This window comes from Brassica napus, chromosome C2 (genome assembly GCF_020379485.1).
Source record: "Brassica napus cultivar Da-Ae chromosome C2, Da-Ae, whole genome shotgun sequence".
In the NCBI taxonomy this organism is placed as follows: Eukaryota; Viridiplantae; Streptophyta; class Magnoliopsida; order Brassicales; family Brassicaceae; genus Brassica; species Brassica napus.
In genome coordinates this window covers 35,120,176-35,141,420 of record NC_063445.1, presented here as the reverse complement: position 1 = coordinate 35,141,420, position 21,245 = coordinate 35,120,176, and the positions used below count along the sequence as shown (strand labels likewise).

The 21,245-nt window shown below is 37.6% G+C and overlaps 1 pseudogene; it reads left to right on the top strand.

Moving 5' to 3' along the window:
• The first annotated feature begins 13,442 nt into the window (after positions 1 to 13,442).
• On the top strand, positions 13,443 to 17,710 carry LOC106395096 (annotated as a pseudogene).
• Positions 17,711 to 21,245: the final 3,535 nt, after the last annotated feature.

The window sequence follows — 21,245 nt, the reverse complement described above, 5'->3', positions numbered from 1 at the left end:
AAATAAAAATTTGTAAGCTCATTTATTTACCTCTCATATTGTAGAACGTCTTCGCAGTTGGTGAGCAAATATGTTTGGAAATGACTGCGCTCCTGCTCAGTAAGTCGACGGTCCTTTGGTTTTCCGCTAAGTCGTCCAACGTCTGTGAAAATGTCTGGAACCGTAACATGATATGTTGCCCGTTCGCCTCTATCATCATGCTTCTGTTTTTGGTCTGAACTTCTGCTGGAAAGTAGTACTCGGCAAAGTTTGAAGTTTCTTCATTGATCATCTGTGTGACTATAGAACCTTCCACCCTACTTAAATTTTTCACCATCTTCTTCAAATGGAACATATACCGCTCATACAGATACATCCATCTATACTGCACAGGACCACCAAGTTCCAATTCTCTTGTCAGGTGAATAACAAGATGCTCCATAACATCAAAAAATGAGGGAGGAAATATCTTCTCAAGGTTGCACTGAATCACGGCTATGTTAGTCTTCAAATTTTCAATACCTTCAAGAGTCACTGATCTCATGCATAAATCGCGGAAGAAACCACTTATCCCTGCAATTGCTTCATGAACATTTCGTGGTAATAGTTCCTTGAAGGCGAACGGAAGGAGGCGCTGCATCATTACATGGCAATCGTGGCTTTCCAAGCCAGTAAACTTTCCTTCCTTTCTGTCGATACAGTTACGCAAATTTGATGCGTAACCGTCTGTAAATTCCACATCGTTTGAAATCCAATCAAAGAACGCATCTTTTCCCGCTGCATCAAGTCGGTATATGGGAAAAGGAGCCGTACCATTCTCATCAACATGAAGTTCTGAACGAGCACATATATCGACTAAATCCAGTCTTGACTTCAAATCATCCTTTGTTTTACTTTGAACATTAAGGATCGTGTTCATGAGATTGTCAAAAAAGTACTTCTCAATATGCATGACATCTAAATTATGCCTTAGCAGATGATCCTCCCAGTATGGCAGATCCCAGAAAATACTTTTTTTGTGCCAGTTATGTAGTTCTCCAACAGCATCTACCGGAAAACGCTCATGTCCACCGACGTCTGGCGTCCTTTCTGCACCAAAATCTCTTAGTTGTATCTTCAAATCTTTCCCACAAATTTCCGGAGGTGGACTGTCAAACACCCTGTTGTTCTTCGTAAACAAATTCGTACTCCTACGATATGGATGATCAGGTGGTAGGATTCTCCTGTGACAGTCAAACCAACACGTTTTCCTTCTGTGTTTTAGTTGGAAAGCATCGGTGTTATCTTGACAATATGGACATGATAGCCTTCCATGCGTTGTCCATCCAGACAACGTACCATATGCTGGAAAATCACTTATTGTCCACATTAGTACTGCCCGCATTTGAAAGTTTTCTTTACACGAAACATCATATGTTTCAGCACCTTGAGCCCATAGTTGTTGCAACTCATATATTAGTGGCTGAAGAAACACATCAAGTGATCTCTTAGGAAGCTCTGGTCTGGGAATGAGAATCGAGAGAAACAAAAACTCTCGTCGCAAGCACAAGTTTGGGGGTAGGTTGTATGGTGTAAGAATGACAGGCCATAGAGAATACTGTCTTCCACTCTTGCCAAACGGACTGAAACCATCAGTACATAATCCAAGGTAGACATTTCTTCTCTCATACGCAAAGTCGGGATACTTTGATTGGAAATGCTTCCACGCTTTTGCATCTGAAGGATGTCTGATCTCACCATCTGTTGAGTGCTCCGCATGCCATCTCATTGGTTGCGCTGTGCGTTCAGACAGATACAACCTCTGCAACCTTTCCGTCAAAGGTAAATACCACATCCTTTTATATGGCACTGGAACTCTTCCACTCGTATCTTTATGACGAGGCTTTACATAAAATTTGCATGTAACCCGCTGTTCATCCGCCCTCCAATAAATCATGCAGTTGTCGCTGCATACATCTATTACCTGATACGATAAACCAAGACCAGCTACGAGTTTCTGAACCTCGTAGTATGAACCAGGAGCTACATTATCCTCAGGTAGAATACCTTTTACAAAATCAGCAATCGCATCCACACAGTCTTCAGCCAAATTATAATCTGTTTTAATACCCATCAATCTTGTAGCAGATGATAAAGCTGAATGACCATCTCTGCAACCTTCGTACAATGGTTGCTTTCCAGCATCCAACATATCATAAAATCTCCTAGCTTCTGCATTGGGTAAATCTTCCCCTCTAAAATGATCATTTACCATCTGCTCAGTACCTACACCATAATCTAAATCCGTTCTAATTGGTTCTTCTAATCTAACCGCTGGCTGAGGTTTGCTAGTACTACCATGTTCATAATCAGTTTCCCCATGATGGTACCAAATTTTGTAACTTCGTGTAAACCCACTCAAATATAGATGAGTCCAAACATCCCACTCTTTAATAACCTTTCTATTTTTACAATTAGGGCAAGGACATCTTAACATACCTGTTTTTTCTTCCGGTTGTCGGTGAACTAACCCCATGAATTCGGTTATACCTCGTTGGTATTCTTCCGTAAGCAATCTCGTGTTCGGATCCAAATGAGGTCGATCGATCAAAGAACGAAAATAATTTGAAGAAAACATATTTTTTATGAATCAAATTCGTGTGTAAATAGAGTAAGAGGGAGGATGAAGATATGGAGTGAATGAAGAGGAAGAGGAGTGCTTGTATTTATAGTTTAAATCCTGCCGACAGACCGAGGAAATTCCGACGGAATTCCGACGAAAAAGGCTAGTTCGTCGGAATTTCCTCGGAATTTTGTAAAATCCCCCAACGGCTCTCCAACGGCTATAATATTTCCTCGGAATTCATCGGTTTTTTCCGAGGAACCCATTTTTGCTCGGAATTTCCTCGGAATATTCCGACGGATTGATATTTCCTCGGAATTCCGTCGGTATATTCCGAGGAAATTCTGAGGAAACCCAATTTTGTGTTTCCTCAGAATTTCCTCGGAAATTCCTCGGGATATTCCGAGGATTTCATTTTCCGTCGGAATATCCGTCAGAATACCGCTGTTTTCTTGTAGTGAACATAAGGGTAGATAATCTGACGCACAATGTTTGCACTACAAGAAAACACACCGAATTCCGACGGAGGTTCCGACGGACACCAAGGTCGTCGAAAATTCTTGACGGAATACTGACAAATTTCCGACCAAATCCAAAAAAATTAAGTCGTCGGAATTCCGTCGGCCATTTCCGACGACGAAATATGGTTCGTCGGAATTTCCCGACGACTTTTCGACGACATTCCGATAAAAAATGTAACCGTTGTAGTCGTCGGAAGTTCGTCGGTATATTCCGACGAATTTCCGACGACATTCCGATTAACATCAAAGTCGTCGGAATTCCGTCGGTATTTTCCGACGGAATTCCGACGAACCATGTGACCGTTGCCGACAAATATATATGACCGTTGTATAGCCGTTTGAGATTGGATAATTCCGACGGAATACCGACGGACTGCTTTACATCCGTCGGAATTTCGTCGGAAAGTCGTCGGAGGTCCGTAAGCAATTTCCTATAAATACAACCCCTCCTCATTCAACTCATTCACACTTCATTCTCTCTTCATTCTCTTTAGTCATAACAATTCCGTGAAAATCATGTCTTCAGAAGTTTATTATCGTTCGTGGATGGATAAACCTCATTTGGATCCGAACACCAATTTGCTTACGGAAGAATACGTTCAAGGGATTGGAGAATTCATGAGGCTTGTTCAACAGCAACCGGATGCAAAAAGTGGTATGTTAAGATGTCCCTGCTCTTCTTGCAATAATAATAAGGTTATAAAAGAATTTGATGTTTGGACTCATTTGTATATGAAAGGGTTTTCACGTAATTATAAAGTTTGGTACCTTCATGGGGAAACTGGTTATGAATATGGTAGTACTAGCGAACCTCAGCCTGTTAGTGAACCTCAGCCTGATATTAGGTTAGAAGAATCTAGAACGGATATAGATTATGGTGTAGGTACTGAGCAGATGGTACATGATCATTATAGAGGGGAAGAACCAAACCCCGAGTCTAGGAGATTTTTTGACATGTTGGATGCAGGAAAACAACCTTTGTATCAAAATTGTAGAGATGGTCATTCAGTCTTATCATCTGCAACTAGATTAATGGGTATTAAGACAGACTATAATTTGGCTGAAGAATGTATGGATGCGATTACTGATTTTGTCAAAGGTATTCTACCTGAGGATAACCTTGCACCGGGTTCATACTACGAGGTTCAGAAACCTGTTGCAGGTCTTCAACTACCGTATGAAGTGATAGATGTATGTATTGACACGGAGAGCGGATGAGACACGGAATGTATGCAAATTTTGTGGGAAACCTCGTTATCAGGAGACGAGGGGAAGAGTTCCGATCCCATTCAAAAGAATGTGGTATTTGCCTTTGACGGAAAGATTGAAGAGGTTGTATCAGTGTGAGCGCACAACAAAAGCAATGAGATGGCATGCAGAGCATTCCACAAATGGTGAGATTAGACATCCTTCAGATGCAAAGGCTTGGAAACATTTCCAGTCAACATATCCAGAATTTGCGGAAGAGAGAAGAAATGTTTATCTTGGATTATCTACTGATGGTTTCAGCCCATTTGGAAAGCATGGAAGGCAGTATTCTCTATGGCCAGTTATTGTGACACCGTACAACTTACGGCCGAGCTTGTGCATGCGACGAGAGTTTTTGTTTCTCTCAATTCTCGTCCCCGGGCCAGATCATCCTAAAAGATCACTAGATGTGTTTCTTCAACCACTAATATATGAGTTGCAACAACTATGGGCGCATGGTTTTGAGACATACGATGTTTCGCGCAAAGAAAACTTTCAGATGCGGGCAGTACTTATGTGGACAATAAGTGACTTTCCAGCATATGGTATGTTATCTGGATGGACAACACATGGGAAGCTATCATGTCCATATTGTCAAGATGACACAGATGCTTTCCAACTAAAGAACGGAAGGAAAACGTGTTGGTTTGACTGTCACAGACGATTTCTACCACCTGATCATCCATACCGCAGGAGTAAGACTTCGTTTACGAAGAACAAGCAGGTGTTTGATGGTCCACCTGAGGAAGTTAGTGGGAAAGATTTGTTGAAGCAGTTTAGGTATTTTGATGCAGAAAGGACGCCAGATGTAGGTGGACATGAAAACATTCGAGTCAATGCGGTTGGAGAGCTACATAACTGGCACAAAAAGAGTATTTTCTGGGATCTGCCATATTGGGAGAGTCATCTATTGCGGCATAATTTAGATGTCATGCATATTGAGAAGAACTTCTTCGATAATCTGATGAACACAGTCCTTAACATCCAAGGTAAAACGAAGGATAATTTGAAGTCAAGGTTGGATTTAGTCGATATTTGTGATCGTTCTGAACTTCACGTTGATGAGAACGGTACGGCCCCTTTTCCCATTTATCGGCTAGATGGTGCTAGAAAAGAAGAGTTCTTTGATTGGATTACAGATAAAGTGAAATTTCCTGACGGATATGCATCAAATTTGGGGAACTGCGTTGATAGAAGCGAAGGAAAGTTTACTGGCTTGAAGAGTCATGATTGTCATGTAATTATGCAGCGCCTCCTTCCGTTTGCTTTTTCAGCATTATTGCCACGTAATGTTCATGAAGCAATTGCAGGTATATTATATTTTTACAATTTAATTTATTTTTATATTTAACAATTATGCTTATAAAAACTTAATACTTACGAAAATTATGTCTTTTATCTATGTAGGGATTAGTGTTTTCTTCCGCGACTTATGCAGCAGAGTAGTGACTGAAGAGGGTATTAATAATTTGAAGACAAACGCACCAGTCAGCATGTGCAACCTTGAGAAGATATTTCCTCCATCATTCTTTGATGTAATGGAACATCTTGCTATTCATCTCGCAAGAGAATTGGAACTTGGTGGTCCTGTGCAGTACAGATGGATGTATATTTTTGAGCGTTATATGCATCATCTGAAGAAGATGGTCAAAAATCAAAGCAGGGTGGAAGGATCTATAGTGGCACAGGTGATCAATGAAGAAACTGCAATCTTTGCTGAAAATTATTTTCCACCAGAAGTGCATACAAAACACCGAAGACCTGCTCGGCATGATGATAGAGGGGAGAGAGCAACATATCATGTTACTGTCCCAAGCATGTTCAAGGAAATAGGACGACTTAGTGGAAAATTCACGAAGCGGAGACTTACGGACACTGAGCACGCTCATTTGCAAACATATTTGCTCACCAACTGTGAAGATGTTCTACAATATGAGAGGTAAAAATATTTATTCATTTATTGTTAGATTAATATTCAATAATTTTATTTCATATTGATAATATTTTTGTATATAGTGTATATATGGCGGAGTTGCGTATGACTCACAGGCATGCAACAGAAGATGAGCTTCGACAACTTAGAGATAAAGGATTTGCTGCGTGGCTTCGTAGTTATGTGAGTCATATATCATATTACCCTATGCAAATGATTAGTTTAAATTTAATATATATAAACTAATTAATTTTGCAATCATATATGTTTTTAATTTATAGGTGAATGATGGTTTGGCCAGAGGTCTTGTGTTCGATGATTGGATACGCGAATTTGTGCAGGGACCAAACTATGTGGTCAAATCATATCCTAAATTTTGTACGCGAGGATATGCATTCACAAGGAAAGGTCATTCTAAGACAACATATGATGCTGGTGTTTCATCTTCTTCTGGTGACGATGTCTACTACGGCAACATAAAAGAAATATTGGAAATCCAATTTCCTGGAATGGTTGGATTGCGTTGTGTAGTATTCTATTGTGATTGGTATGACACCACCCCAGATAGAGGAGTGAAGATTGATGCGTTTGGTGTTACATCAGTTCATTCGCGGCGGAAACTTCAATATTATGATCCCTTCATTCTTGGTTCGCAAGCTGATCAGGTATGTCAATCTATTCATAATTTTTTACCAATATAATTAATTAATGTTATATATTTTACTAATACTTGTATAATTGATATGTATAGGTGTGCTACATCAGTTACCCTCGGGTGACGTACAGAGACGATCCATGGGTTACTGTAACGCAAATCAACCCAAGAGGACGAGTGGATGGAACTTCTGATGATGATGAACCATTGCAACCAGAGTCTACCAGCAACGCCCAGGCAGTTGAAGATTTGGAAAATGTTCAACTCGTTGAGAATTTGACTGTGTTTGGACATGATGATGTCGTACATTCAGAGCCGGAAGCCGAGGTTGGGGAGTTTGATGAAGATTCAGAAGATTCTGATTAGTTTTTTTTTTTTTTTTTTTTTTTATGGTCCGTCGGAAATCCCTCGCAATATACGGACGACATAGCGACGACAACGGGTTTCATTGAAAATTGGAAAGGTCGTCGGTAATTCGTCGGAAAATACCGACGACATGTTTTTCTATAAAGTTTCAATCATAAAAATCTATAAATTTAGATGCCAAAACTATGAAAATAACACATAATAAGTGTTTAGTATAGTATTAGATCGCAACCGTTCAAATATAACAACTCATTAAAATATTTATGTATGCATATCATTGTTTTCATAACATCTCATCTTAACATTATATACTTATACAATCATATTTATATAAGCTTACACTACAAAAAATGTTGTTGTGTAAAATCGTGTTATAAAACATTTTTATTGTTAAATCTTTATGCAAATACTATATATATTATCAAAGATTTGGATTTTGCATTTAGAAACTTGAAATCAACACCCTAAACACTAAGTCGTCGGAATTCCGTCGGAATATACCGACGGAATGTGTCTGTCGGAAAATACTGACGGACACATTCCGTCGGAATTTCAATTAGCCCGGGAGAACCAAACCGCTTGAAAATTTTCGCGAATCGGCATTTGGTATATTTTAATTATACCGACGGAATACCGACGAACCCGTGTCCGTCGGAATCCTCGGATATAAAAAAAAACCCTTCTTCTTCCTTCTTCGTTATCTCCGCGGCCTCTCTCTCACAAACGAAAACACTCCGGCGATTTCTCCCCCTCTCCGGCGATTCCGGCCTTTCTCCACCTCTCTTCACCGGCGAATCCTCTCCTCACCCTCATATCTCTTCCCCAAACCCCGAATCATGTAAGAATCATCCCAAACCTTCTTTTTTATCAATTGTTTAGGGTTTTGGAAGTTGATCTCGGATTTTAGGTTGTTTGATTGAAAATTTTAGGATTGAATGGATAGTTTAGGATATATAAGTTAGGATTGTTGTTTGGATTGTTGTTTTAGTTTTTTTTGGAACATTTTTTTATTTTTAAAAACGTTTTTTTATTTTTAAAAACGTTTTATGATTTTTTAAAACGTTTTTTTTATTTTTAAAAACGTTTTTAAAGTTTCCAGTAATGAAATATATATAATAAAACTTTTTTAAAATTTTTTAAAAATATTTAACAACATTTTTCTATATTTATAAATTTTTTATAATTTTGTATACATATATATATATATATATGTAAATCATGTATAATAAAAATTTTAAAATTTTTTAAAATTTTTTATAAGTTTCCACTAATAAACTATGTATAATAAAACGTTTTTAAAAAAAAAATATAAATATTTAACAACATTTTTCTTCATTTATAAATTTTTAACAACATTTTTCTATATTTATAAATTTTTTATAATTTTGTATATATATATATATAAAAGGTTTAATAGTTTTTTTTAAAACGTTTATAAAACCTTTTGTAAATATATAAATGAAAACATTAAAAATAGAAATGATTTGAAAATATGTTTGATGGGTTAATTTTTTTTTTTTAGGGCCGAGGATGAAGCCCGCCCCGCAGTCCGTCTTCGACGTAGTTCGGTGAGCAGTTCCCGTTCATCGGGATCGTCTCATGACTCGGTTCCCGCATATATTTCCGCTCCAGCTCCCTCAGCCCCTCACGCTGCCCCTCACGCTGCTGCTCAACAGGATCCGGGGGTCATGCCGGTTCATCTATTGGTTCAACAAACAGGTCGAGAGCATCTCCCGTTTCTCCAAACCAACCCACGACGAGGCCATAGCACTTGGTTAGTATTTTTTTTATTTGTACCGTTATATTTTTTCCTTTAATTAACTTGCTAACTTGTATTTTTTTTAAAGGTTCACCAAGTCGAAAAATGGCATTAGCCGGAGCATCAACCAGATGATGTACTCCATGCTCCGTTTTGGATATCCAAAGTGGAGTGTGATCCCTTCCGACGAACGAGAGTTGTGGTTTCGTCAGTTCGCGGTATAGTAACTCTTCATTTTTTTAAAGTTTGAACATTTTTTTAAATATATTTACTTATTAAATTGTGTTTGTTTTGTAGCAAGAGTTCAACTGGCACTCCGATCTTACGGAAACAGTCCGTAAGAAATTCAACGAAAAGGCCATGGACTCTTACACAAAGCAGATAAACTCGTGGAAGACAGTTTGGCAGAAGAACAAGAAGCCACGGTTCATCAACGGGTCGGTGTGGGAGCAGTTGATAGCTCATTGGGAGAAGGAAGAAACTGCAGAGACGTCTTCTAGGAACTCCAGGAACCGGAAGAGCGATCGTGGCGGGAAAGGTATGTATGTGCACAACCTCGGCGCTTGCTCTATGTCTACTAAGGAGGATGAACTTGTAAGTTTTTTATTATTATTTATCTTTATATTTTTTAAATAAATATTTTATATATTTCTTGGCTAATAATGGCGGTTTTTTAGATCGAAGCAAATGACGGTAATCCCGTTGATCGTCTACAACTCATTAAGGTGGCTCACACTAACAAGACGACGGGTCAAATTCAGGACCCCGTGATCAAAGGTGTAGTTGATTTGGTGGAAGCTGAAATAGTTTCCCAATCTCAGCCTCTCTCTGATGACGGCGACTCCACGGGAGCTTCAACCAACCTGTCTCTATTGCAAATAAATGAGATGGTTGAAAAGGTAATTTTTTTTATTATTATATTTTTTTAATAATGTCGATTACTTACTTGTCCCTATTTACTTACTTTAAATATTTTTGTAGGCGGTTCCTAAAAGGAAAGGAGGCCGTTTAGTTGGGTTGGCCCGTCGTGCTTCTTCGTATCCGGCATCTTCTTCACAAGCTCCGTATGCCGATCCCATGATTCTCGAGGAGCTACATGACAAAGATGAACGGATTGGGGCATTGGAGGAGCAGAACACCACTATCCTTTCCGAGAATGCCACTATCCGTTCGGAGAATGCCACTATCCTTGCTGAGTTGGCATCCCAGAAGAAGTTCAACACCGAGATTATGCAGAAGCTAGATCGTTTGATGTCTTCGAGTTCATCTTAGTTTATTTCGGCTTTTTAAAACTTTCGGAATGTTTTTTTTTATTTCGGTTTGTATGAATTTTAAACTTTATGAATGTTTTTTTTCCTATTTCGGTTTTTATGAATTTAAATTTTACAATATTATTAGTTTTAAATTTCTGATTTTTAAAATTTATTAATATCAAAAAATATATAAAAATGCAAAATTAATTTGAAAAAAAAGGGTATATACCGACGGACAGTGGTCGTCGGAATATACCGACGGACATATATCCGTCGGAATTTACCGACGAACCTCGTTCGTCGGAATTTACCGACGGACAACGGTCATCGGTATATTCCGACGACCACTGTCCGTCGGTAAATTCCGACGAACGAGGTTCGTCGGAATGCACCGAGGAACACTCTACGTCGGAAGTGTCCGAGGAACGCTCTCCGTCGGTACGTAGTTTTTCCGATGAACTCTGGTCTCGTGTATCCGCATCGTAATATCGTCGGAAGTTCGTCAGAATGACGTTTCTCGGTATTCGTCAGAAAGTCGTCGGAAGTTCTGACGAAATTCCGACGAATTTTTTTTTTCCGACGAAACGATACCGACGGACGGGTTCGTCAGAAATTCGTCGGAATCGGTCTATTCCAACGAATTTCCGACGATTTCGGCCATCAGAATCCCCCTGTTTTCTTGTAGTGTTGCAAGCAATTATTTTTCGTCGTTTACATGAATACAAAGTTACCAGTTTGGTTGGCAGAATCTTGGTTGAGTATGTTTAAGTTGATGACAAAAAAAATAATAATAATACCCCAAGTTCATAAACCTAATTTTAGAATGTTTCGCTTTGGTCGTACAACTAATCTTCACATGTAAAATAAAAAGAAACATGTGTATACAAAATACTTTGGTCAGAAAGGTGCTTGCAATGATAAAAATATTGTTTTATCATAACGGATGTATGCACTCCATATCATTTCCTAAACCGGGATCTTCTGGGCTCCCAATCAGTATCACTTCTAGTGGAACAAAATCACAAGTTAATTTCTGATACTAGTCCTTTCTTGGTGGATCCACTACGATATAGTCGTTTGATTGGTCAGTTTATTTATCTCCTCATCACACTACCGAATATCTCATATTCAATACACATTCTTTCTCAATTTATGCAAGCTCTAAGAGAAGATATTGGGAGGCTGCTTTACGAGTTATTTGTTAAATAAAAAAATTAAAATTAAAATTTATTGGCTTTCCATTAAGTTTCCATTTTTAAAGTTTTTTCATGCACCTTTGCTCTTTACGCATTGTGTAAAAAAATGCAAGAATTTGTACAATTTAAACTTCTCTTGTGTTTAAAAAAAAAAGACTTCTGATCATCTATTTTAATATGACCCCAGAGAGTCGCCTTAAGAGCTAGTAAGAGAAGTTATGTGAGAAGTTCAGAGAGTTAGTTATGGCCTGCAGAAGTTATTATGAAAAATCATTATGAAAAACAACTGGACGATAAATAATTGACCACAGTTATTCATCAAGTAATTCCATCAACTAGCTGTAGAGCACTCCATAAACTTGTTCTCCGTCTCTTTCAAAGAAGTTGTCATTGTTTATTTTATTCTCCTTTCATATATTTGTAAGTTTTTTTTTTTTTTTTCAAAAAAAAAAAACTTACAAATATATGAAAGGAGAATAAAATAACTCAGATATTTGTAAGTTAGTCTATACTCAATTACTTATCTTGTTGTCCAAAGTTATCCTTCTGAAAAAATGGGTCTAAACATTCTCTTCTCACTGGCCTTCTGGCTTCTCCCCGTGAGCTTAACTGTTGTTGTCTCTGCTTAATATTGCTTGAAAAACTTTGGAACTTTTAGACCAGGTGGTGCTTTTGACAGGAACCGTCAACTTGTCCTCTCTCTTCTCTTGCATCTGAGGTCACAGCTAATGATGGTTTCTTCAACGCTTCCGTCGGGACGTATCCTGACCAAGTCTACGCCATGGGGATGTGCATTCCAGGCGCTAAGCAGGAGCTTTTTCAGATTGTATCAAGGCCACGTCTGACCAGTTAATACAAAGTTGTCCCAACCAAACAGCAGCATTTTATTGGTCAGGTGGAGGTAAAACTCTATGTATGGCACACTACTCAAACAGGCCATCTTTTAAACAGTTGAATACTGATCCACCTTCTGTTGGTTATAATACTGGAGATCTCAGGACAAATTTAACAGCTTTTGATAGGTTATTGAAAGGATTATTAGTTAGTATGGTGTCTGAAGCTTCGTCATCATCAGGAAAGGATTTATCCGTTTCTAACAGTAGATTCTATGTAGCTGATCTGCTAATGTATATTGAAACTCGATCTCAAGAACACAACTAAGAACTCACTTAATAAGAATCACTCTCTTAAAGAAACTCACTCAAAACCTTAAGCTCTCTCAATCACAAAATTCTTATTTTATGTCACACTTTGACATATCCATATATGTATAAGAATATAAAGTCCTAAACATACGTTTGATCAAAAAAAAAAAAAGTCCTAAACATACTAGACAATAAGGTTTAGATAACTCCTAAACACTAAAAGACTTTCCTATTTCCTAATCCATAACTCGGTAGGAAATAGATAACTTGTTGCTCAAGCTATTTCAAGCTTGATCCAACATTCCCCCCCCCCCCCCCCCCCCCCCCCCCCCCATCTCTCTGATTTTCAATTCTTGAACTCCAATGAAACTTCTCATCTCCTTGTACTTCAGCTTCCCAAGTGATTTAGTTAATCAGCCTTTTGTTCAGTTCCCGGCACATGGACTTCTACTTGATTGTTCTCTACGCATTCTCTGATAAAGTGAAACCTCATGTGTATATGTTTGATGCGACCATGAAACACATGATTCTTGGTGAGTGCTGTCGCCGACTTTTTATCAATTCGGATGGTCACCTTTTCGCATTTTCTTCCGGTTACTTCAGCCAGAAGTTTTTAGAGCCAGATTGCTTGCTTTACCGTTTCTGTAGCCGCCATAAATTCTGCTTCACACGACAAGAGTGCCACTGTTTCTTGTTTTTGTGAAGACCAAGTAATATGACACTTCTCAAGATAGAAAATATGACCAGTTCTACTTTTCCCATGATCTGCATCAGCATTATGGCTGCTGTCGCTGTATCCAATTAACTTCATACCATCCACAACACTTGTTTGAGAAAATCGTACGATAAGGTTCCAAGTAAATACCACAACACTTGTTTGAGCAATGCATTGTGAGACTCTCTTGGTTCATGCATATATCGACTGAGCATACCCACAACAAAAGAAAAGTATGGCCGTGTATGAAGGAGATACGACAGGCATCCAACGCTTCTTCTATACTCCTTCTCACCAACGTGGTTTTCGTTTAAACCCTTAGACATCTTCACATTCGGCTCCATCAGTATTTGACATGAATTGCAGTCACCCATTCCGACTTCCTCAAGTATCTTAGACGCATATCTCTCCTGTGACAACGTTATACCATCATGATGTTGAGTTCGTGCCATTTTCCTTGCAGCACACGCAGCTCCAGTTTGTCAATGTCGATATAAAGAATTGAAATTTCTGGATGTGCAAAATCTATAGAAACTTTACTTTATAAACTGTTAAGAATTTTCTTATATATCAGGTTGACTTGTGAAATAATAATGCTTGGATAACCTAAAAAGAACATTCCACTTTTTTGACCATATATATGTTATCAAAATGTTACGGTAACCAAACTAGACTATTAGATTTCAGACTACATGCTCTAGCACTCAACATGCCAGAGCTCTGGGATGGACTGTAAGGAGTTGATTGCAATGTTAGAGGAACCCCATGCTTGGTCAAGCTTTGCGACGGAGTTGGAGAGGATAGAGACGCTATGTATTTGATTCCCGGATTTCAAAATCACTCATGTTCCACAAGGATTGCTAGATCCTTCCATGGGGAGGTACTTTTTATTGGTTGTTTTATTCCGGTCTGGTTACCCAAATCACCTCAGAGTAATAGAATGACCGTTTGACGTTAAAAAAAAATAATAATAAAAAAAAAAATATTTCAGACTACAAATTTTTTTGAAACAAACTATATAACTAAATTTTTATTTCTAGTTTAAGAAAATAATTTAATAATCAAAATACACATGATTCCAATCAGACTCAATTTACAAAGATAGAACATGTTTGAACTACTAAACTAATTCATTCAAAGTTATAAGCCGTATAACAAGAAATTACGAGAAAAACTCTTACCTTTGCAATCACAAAGTGATGACTCTGAACTCTAGTTGTTCAAATGAACACCAAATATGAAATAATTGCAAAAAATCGAGTTAAAATGGCCTTAAACAGTTACAAATGGATAATCGATGGTCGGTGTTCAAGAAAAAAAAGAAGGATAATCGATGGTCTGATCTAAGTCAGCAAAACAATGGTTTAGGTAACGGTCAATTTGGTCAACATATAACCATACCATACTCAAAACTGAATTGTACAAACCAGTTATCTTACACCAGATTTAATTAAATATGCCAGTTAACCAAAACCAAAATCGGTTTCATTAAACGACCCAATAAACCTAATCAGAAATATATTAATTAACCAACCGGTTAACAGCGTCACCAAGTGAATGGACTTGGTCGAGTCATCGAGTCACCGGTGAATCAAATAGTTGATCGCAAGTCACCGGCCTCTGGTCGCCGGCGTCGACGGCTTCCCAGTGGCTGAATAATGGTTATCAGAGACAGCAACTCTGGCGAACAGCGGTGGGGGACATCAGCGCGTGGATTTCATGCACAAAGTCTCTGGTGACCTGTGGTAGCCTGTGAGATGCATGCACAAGACTTGAAACCTGTAAAAAAGATATTCTTAGTTCCTCTATTACTATATTGCTCAAAAAAAAGTTCCTCTACTATATTTTATAGTGTGCTAACGGGAGTTGGAATTGGTGGTTTTGAATATGATAAGAGTTATACTTTGCAGAAACGACAATTTTTAGTTCTATTTTGTCTTTGTTTACATGAAGTTTTTTTTTCTGCATTTCCTCTAATTGATAACGTATGTTTTGGGTTAGTTCTTTTTTTTTTCTGATCAACGGGTTAGTTCTAAATAACCATGTTTTGGGTTTTAAAGTATGTTTGTTGACTCCATTACAACTGTTGAGATAATAGCTTTATCATTTACTTCCTACTAAGGTCGTTCCTATGTCTGTTAATAAGTTTTAAAAAACTGAGCTTGCTGAGCTGGAACAAGGGTACTGTCTGCGAGATAGTGTGGATAGGTTTTCGAAATGACCATAAACCTTCTTGCACGTTAATGATTGTAGCTGAGATGTCAGTTCGCACACCTAACACCGAACACTTGATTTAAATGGAGAAGAGATAGTGATATGTATCAAAAATTGGATGTTTTAAAATTCATCCCTACAATTCTCTGGGTTGATATCTTCTTTAGTCAAAGTACGTTAGTAAACATACAAATTTGTTTGGTTCCAGTCAGAGTCTTGTTTTGGGTTTAGTTTTCAAAAACGTATGTTTTGGGTTTGAAAGTATGTTTCTTGTTACGACCGTTGCCTTGAAGTTTGGTCTGTTGACTTTACTAAAGAATCTGATGTTGAAAATGTATAAAAGAGTAGCATAAATATGGAATCTTCAGACCATTACACAATCTATTGGTTCATAACTTCTTTCTGATCTTAGAAAAATGAAGCTCAAGAGATCATTTTTACCAATCTTCTTGTTTTTCCTTATAACCTTACACTCTGTTTCTGCAAAATCTGCTTCAATGGTTACTTTCAACTCTATTCTACTTACGACTTAAACCGTCGTGTACTCCTCTCATCGCTTGCTTCTAATGTCACAACTCACAACGGATTTTACAGCTCCTCCATGGGCGAAAATTCCAACCGAATCTTCATCATTGGCATGTGCATCCCTGGGATTGAACCATATAAATGTTCAGTTTGCATTGAAGGCATAGCCGACCACATGTTAAGTCGCTGTTCTAACGAAACCATTGGTTATGATTGGATAGATTTTTGTATGGTTCGTTATTCCAACGTTTCCTCCTCTGGATCACTTATTATGGAACGATCAGGAGTGGCGTCCAACTCTGAGGATGTCGGTGTTGATTTGGTAGTGTTCGATAGAGTCTGGGATGAGTTAATGCTCCGTACGATCACTGCAGCTTCAAATGGATCATCACCGTTTGCACATAAGTACTACGCAGCTGAGGTTGCTTCCTTGACAACTTTCCAAACTATATACGCAATGATGCAGTGTACACCTGATGTTTCTTCAGGGGATTGTGAGTATTGTCTAAAGAAAACTGTTAGTGATTATAAGTCATGTTGTCGCGGTAACAAGGGTGGTGCTTACTGATGATTCCTATTATGCAATGTGCAGACTCTGCAAAGAAAGGTGAACTAGACTGGACAAGACGGTACAACATTATCGGAGGAATAGCTCGTGGGATTTTATATCTCCACCAAGATTCGAGGCTTAGAATTATACACCGCGATCTAAAAGCGAGTAACATCCTCTTAGATGCCGGTATGAATCCCAAAATAGCAGATTTTGGCACTGCGAGGATTTTTGGAGTTGATCAATCCCAAGACGAGACAAAAAAGAATCTGCGGAACACAGTAAACTCTTGCCTTCAGTTTAACAAAGAGAACTTAGTTTGGTGAGACCTTTTGTTGCTTGTAGACAAAAATATTTATTTATTTTGCAGTGGTTACATGTCTCCAGAGTATGCAATGCATGGCCATTTTTCGATGAAATCTGATGTCTATAGCTTTGGAATATTGGTTTTGGAGATTATAAGTGGCAGAAAGAATAGCAGTCGTTACCACATTGATGATTTTTCTGGGAATTTGGTCACACAAGTGAGTATGATTTCAAGATACATGTGTGTTTATAATTAATGCAAAGTATACTAATACAATTGACCATTTGTGCTAGGCTTGGAGGCTTTGGAGAAACGAGTCTCCATTAAAAATCGTGGATCCTACCATAGGAGATATTTCTGAAGCTATTAGATGCATCCATATTGCACTATTATGTGTTCAAGAAGATCCAACAGATCGTCCATTGTTACCAGCGATCATTGTGATGCTCACTAGTAATACAACCACTTTACCTGTGCCTCAAGCGCCCGGATATTTCCTCTCAACCAGGCAAGAATTGAACCCTCGGGTTTTGGAGTCTACGCAATCCACAAACAGATCTATTTCATGTTCTATCAATGATGTGACAATTACAGATATAGATCCTCGTTGAAAAATGGTTTTCTAGATACGAGAACTTTTATCAATCCATGGAAGTATCCATGTTTTTCTTGTTTCTTGTCACTTCTCAACTCTATAATACATTTTGAACAAATATATAACACATAAAAGACGTTTTGAATCTTTTTCCGACTAATAGTGTTTCGTTCTGACATAAAGGGCGCATTGTCTTCAGTGAATAAACACATTGGTGATAAATGGATCATCAACCGAACATAGAACAGTTTGATCCTATTCATATGTATTAAGAGCATCATTAACCCGGATTTCTTATCGAAATTCTTAACTCATGATTTGGCACTTTTTTGTTTTTTTTCTTACATTTTTCGGCTAAGAAACGGCTCTTAGACCATGATTATCCCTGAAACCCACTAAGAGTTTCTTAAATTTTTTTTTTTCCAATTAAAATTTTTTTTCTTAAATGCACCAATCGCGAACCGCCAGGTGTCGGTGGAGCCCGCAAACAGTGCAAAAAAACCACCACAATCGGTCTTTATCTCACGCCTTTTGGGACAGATTTTTAAGTTTTTTGTGGGGCCCAGGGGTTAAGAAACCCTTTACGATTCCCCGATATTCATGCATGATTATTGAGGGGTTCTTAAGGTGGGGCTCTTATATTCCGCTAAGAACCCCACCCTAAGAACCCCTCAATAATCATGCTCTTATATCTCTTATTTAAGATACAGTTCTTAACTTTTCTTAGTTAAAATCTAAAAAAAGTTAAGAACCGTCTGTTATCCGAAGTTAAGAACCCTAAGAGACTGGTGTTAATGATGGTGTTAAAAGGGTTCTCATATTTATTTCTTTTTTTAAAGGGTTCTCATATTTTTTTCTTTTTTTTCTTTTTTTTTTATGGAAACTACAAAGCATGAGTAATTAAAAAAGGGAGAATTAGAAGATTGGGCAACTTTTAAGTTTGAATTAGAAATTTGGTCAAGCCCAAGTTTTAATTAGGTTGTTGGGCAACCTAGTAGGAGAGAGAAGAAAAAGTGGACAATTTTAACCTTTTTGCCCAACAATCTCGAGCTGGAAATCGTGGGACCAGGCTGTCTTTTGCCCACAAAAATTTGCCTCACGAAGACCGACACACGCGCGCCGGATGTGCGTGTAATAGACGAATTGAATATTATATTATTTTAATTTCAGAACGAAACATGCTTTTGGGCTTCGTTTTTGGGCGAACAGTCTTTCCGGGAAAGTCGGCGTGGTGACAATAAATTCCGGTTCGGTGGATGCAGCTTCGTCTTGTTCAGTGGATGCAGCTTCTTCTTGGTCGGTGGATGCAGGTTCCTCTAGTTCGGACTCCATGCTAATTACTGAAATACAATGACCAAATCCAGACATTTACCCAACGCTTTATTTTTAAAAACTTTTTCCAAAGAATTTCACAGCGAAGCTTAGCAAAAGGAGATACCTGCATAACGAAACGCAGTTTTGCCTAGTCGGGGAATTTTCTTGGGATTTGCTTCTCTATCACTGGCGGATTGACTACGAGTCACCCTCCTCGAGGGCGTTACGCTGGAGGGGGATACCATGCCGATCTGGGTACAGTCGAGAGTGGTTCTTATGTGGGATTCTTCTTATGTTTGGTTCTCAATTGCAGCTGTTTAGAGGTGGTTCTGGTATATTTTGATATTAGAGATGTTTTGGTTTTTCTAATTTCCTTCTTTTTTATTCTTTTATTAGGTTTTTTTTTTATTTTTAAATAAAAAATCAAGAGGTGGCACGGTCGTAATATCAAGAACCACGCGCCCTCTGTCGACATTTCTCAAGTCTGGAAAAGGTGATTTGTCCAATTTGATAATTTAAACTTGAGGTCGCCCAACTCCATAATATTAAACTTGCAATTTGCCCAATTTGCCAATTTTTTCATTAAAAAACAGGAAAGTAAGCTAAAAACTAAAAGTCCACCAAAAGCCCAATAAGTAGAGTTCAAGGTCGGGATTGATCCCAGATATGGATTGATTGATTCTCACCATTTTACACCACAAGTCAATCCAATACTATTTTGCTCTAAATTTCTGTCCAATAGCGTGTTTTCCCAACATACCTTGAAAAAATGAAATAAAAATGCAGAACACCGAAAGACTCCGAGAAAACCAAAATACCTTGAAAAATCAATCAATCTCAACAAACAACCGGGTTAAAAACCTAAAATGAAAACAGAACACATCAAAGGGCTTGCAGATGATGGTGGTGATAACGAAGAGGATGAAGTTGACGAAAATCGCGTAGGAGAGGAATAAAAATGGATTAGGCGTGCAATAAAAAAACCGAAGCACTCGTTCATGGAATAAAGTGAATTAATAATCAATTCGGTTGGCCATTATTTCCTTTCTTAGGCCATGTTCGTTTTTTATGTTAGATGTTCATCACGAAGTAAAACTCAAATGTTGTTCGTTTGTACACTATTGTATTTTAGGGTGTGACTGACTATTGTATTTTAGGATGTTACTGGTGACTCTGGGAACGAGGAAGAACACTATGTTTCTTAATATTCCTAAACTTTTTACCATTCATAAAAAATATGTTTTTTTTTATTCCTTTGTTTGTAGAGAATTATAGAACAAATAAATTCTTCATTAATTTTGATAAGGAACCATCATTCCTCATCATTCCTAAAATTTTATTCCTACTCATTCTTTTCATATACGTTCCTATTGTTCCTATGATGGTTACGAATCTGATATACTCTTGATCCAAAAATTATATTCTCATATATTCATCTCTAAAAATTATATTCTCATATGCTCATCTCTTTTAATTCTTTTCTTTTTCATTTATTTTTAATTCGAAAAATAAGTAGAAGTCCAATTGATCATTTATGAATTCACTTATTTACGGAACATACCATTTAACCTAATTCAACTTCATTCTCCTAAATTATAGATCCACTTTTCTTTTTCTCATTCTCTTTCAACTTCATCCTCTTCTTCTTCTTTCTCCTCCTCTTTATTTTTCTTTTCCTCTGCCTATTTCTCTTCCTCTGGTTATGCTTCTTCTTCGTGCTCTTCTTTTGTTTTCTCTTCATCTTCCTTCTCTGCCACCTTTTTTTCCTCCTTCATCTCCGCTTCTTCCTCCTTCTCCTCCTCTGCATCATCTTCTTTCTTATCTGCATATTCTTCCATCTATTCTTTCCGTCATCTTCGATCTGCTTTTTTGTATTTTCGATTTTTAGGATCCAGAAAAACAAATATCAAAATAGAACACGAAAGTAAAACTACAAACGCAGAAAAACAGTTTTACCAAGTTATACTAGCGTGTAACTTGGTAAAACTTTATAACTAGGTTATAGTTTTACCAAGTTGTACCTTGACAAATGTACAACTTGGTAAAACTAAAACCTAGTTATACCATCTTCGAGGTATAACTTGGTAAAACTAAGACATAGTTATACCAAGTTTGTACTTCGGCAATGGCGTAACATGGTTCAATTTGGTTTTTAGTTTTACTAAAATTCAAAAATTTTGAATTTTATACCTAAAATTCAAAAATTTTGAATTTTATACCTAAAATTCAAAATTTAAATTTTCAATTGAAGAGGGAAAACTTAAGGGCAAAATTGGAAATTTTTTATTTCATTAAAAGTAGAGAGTATGTTAGAATTTGTAAGAGTATGCCAGAATAAATTTTACCTCATTAAAAATATCTGAGATTA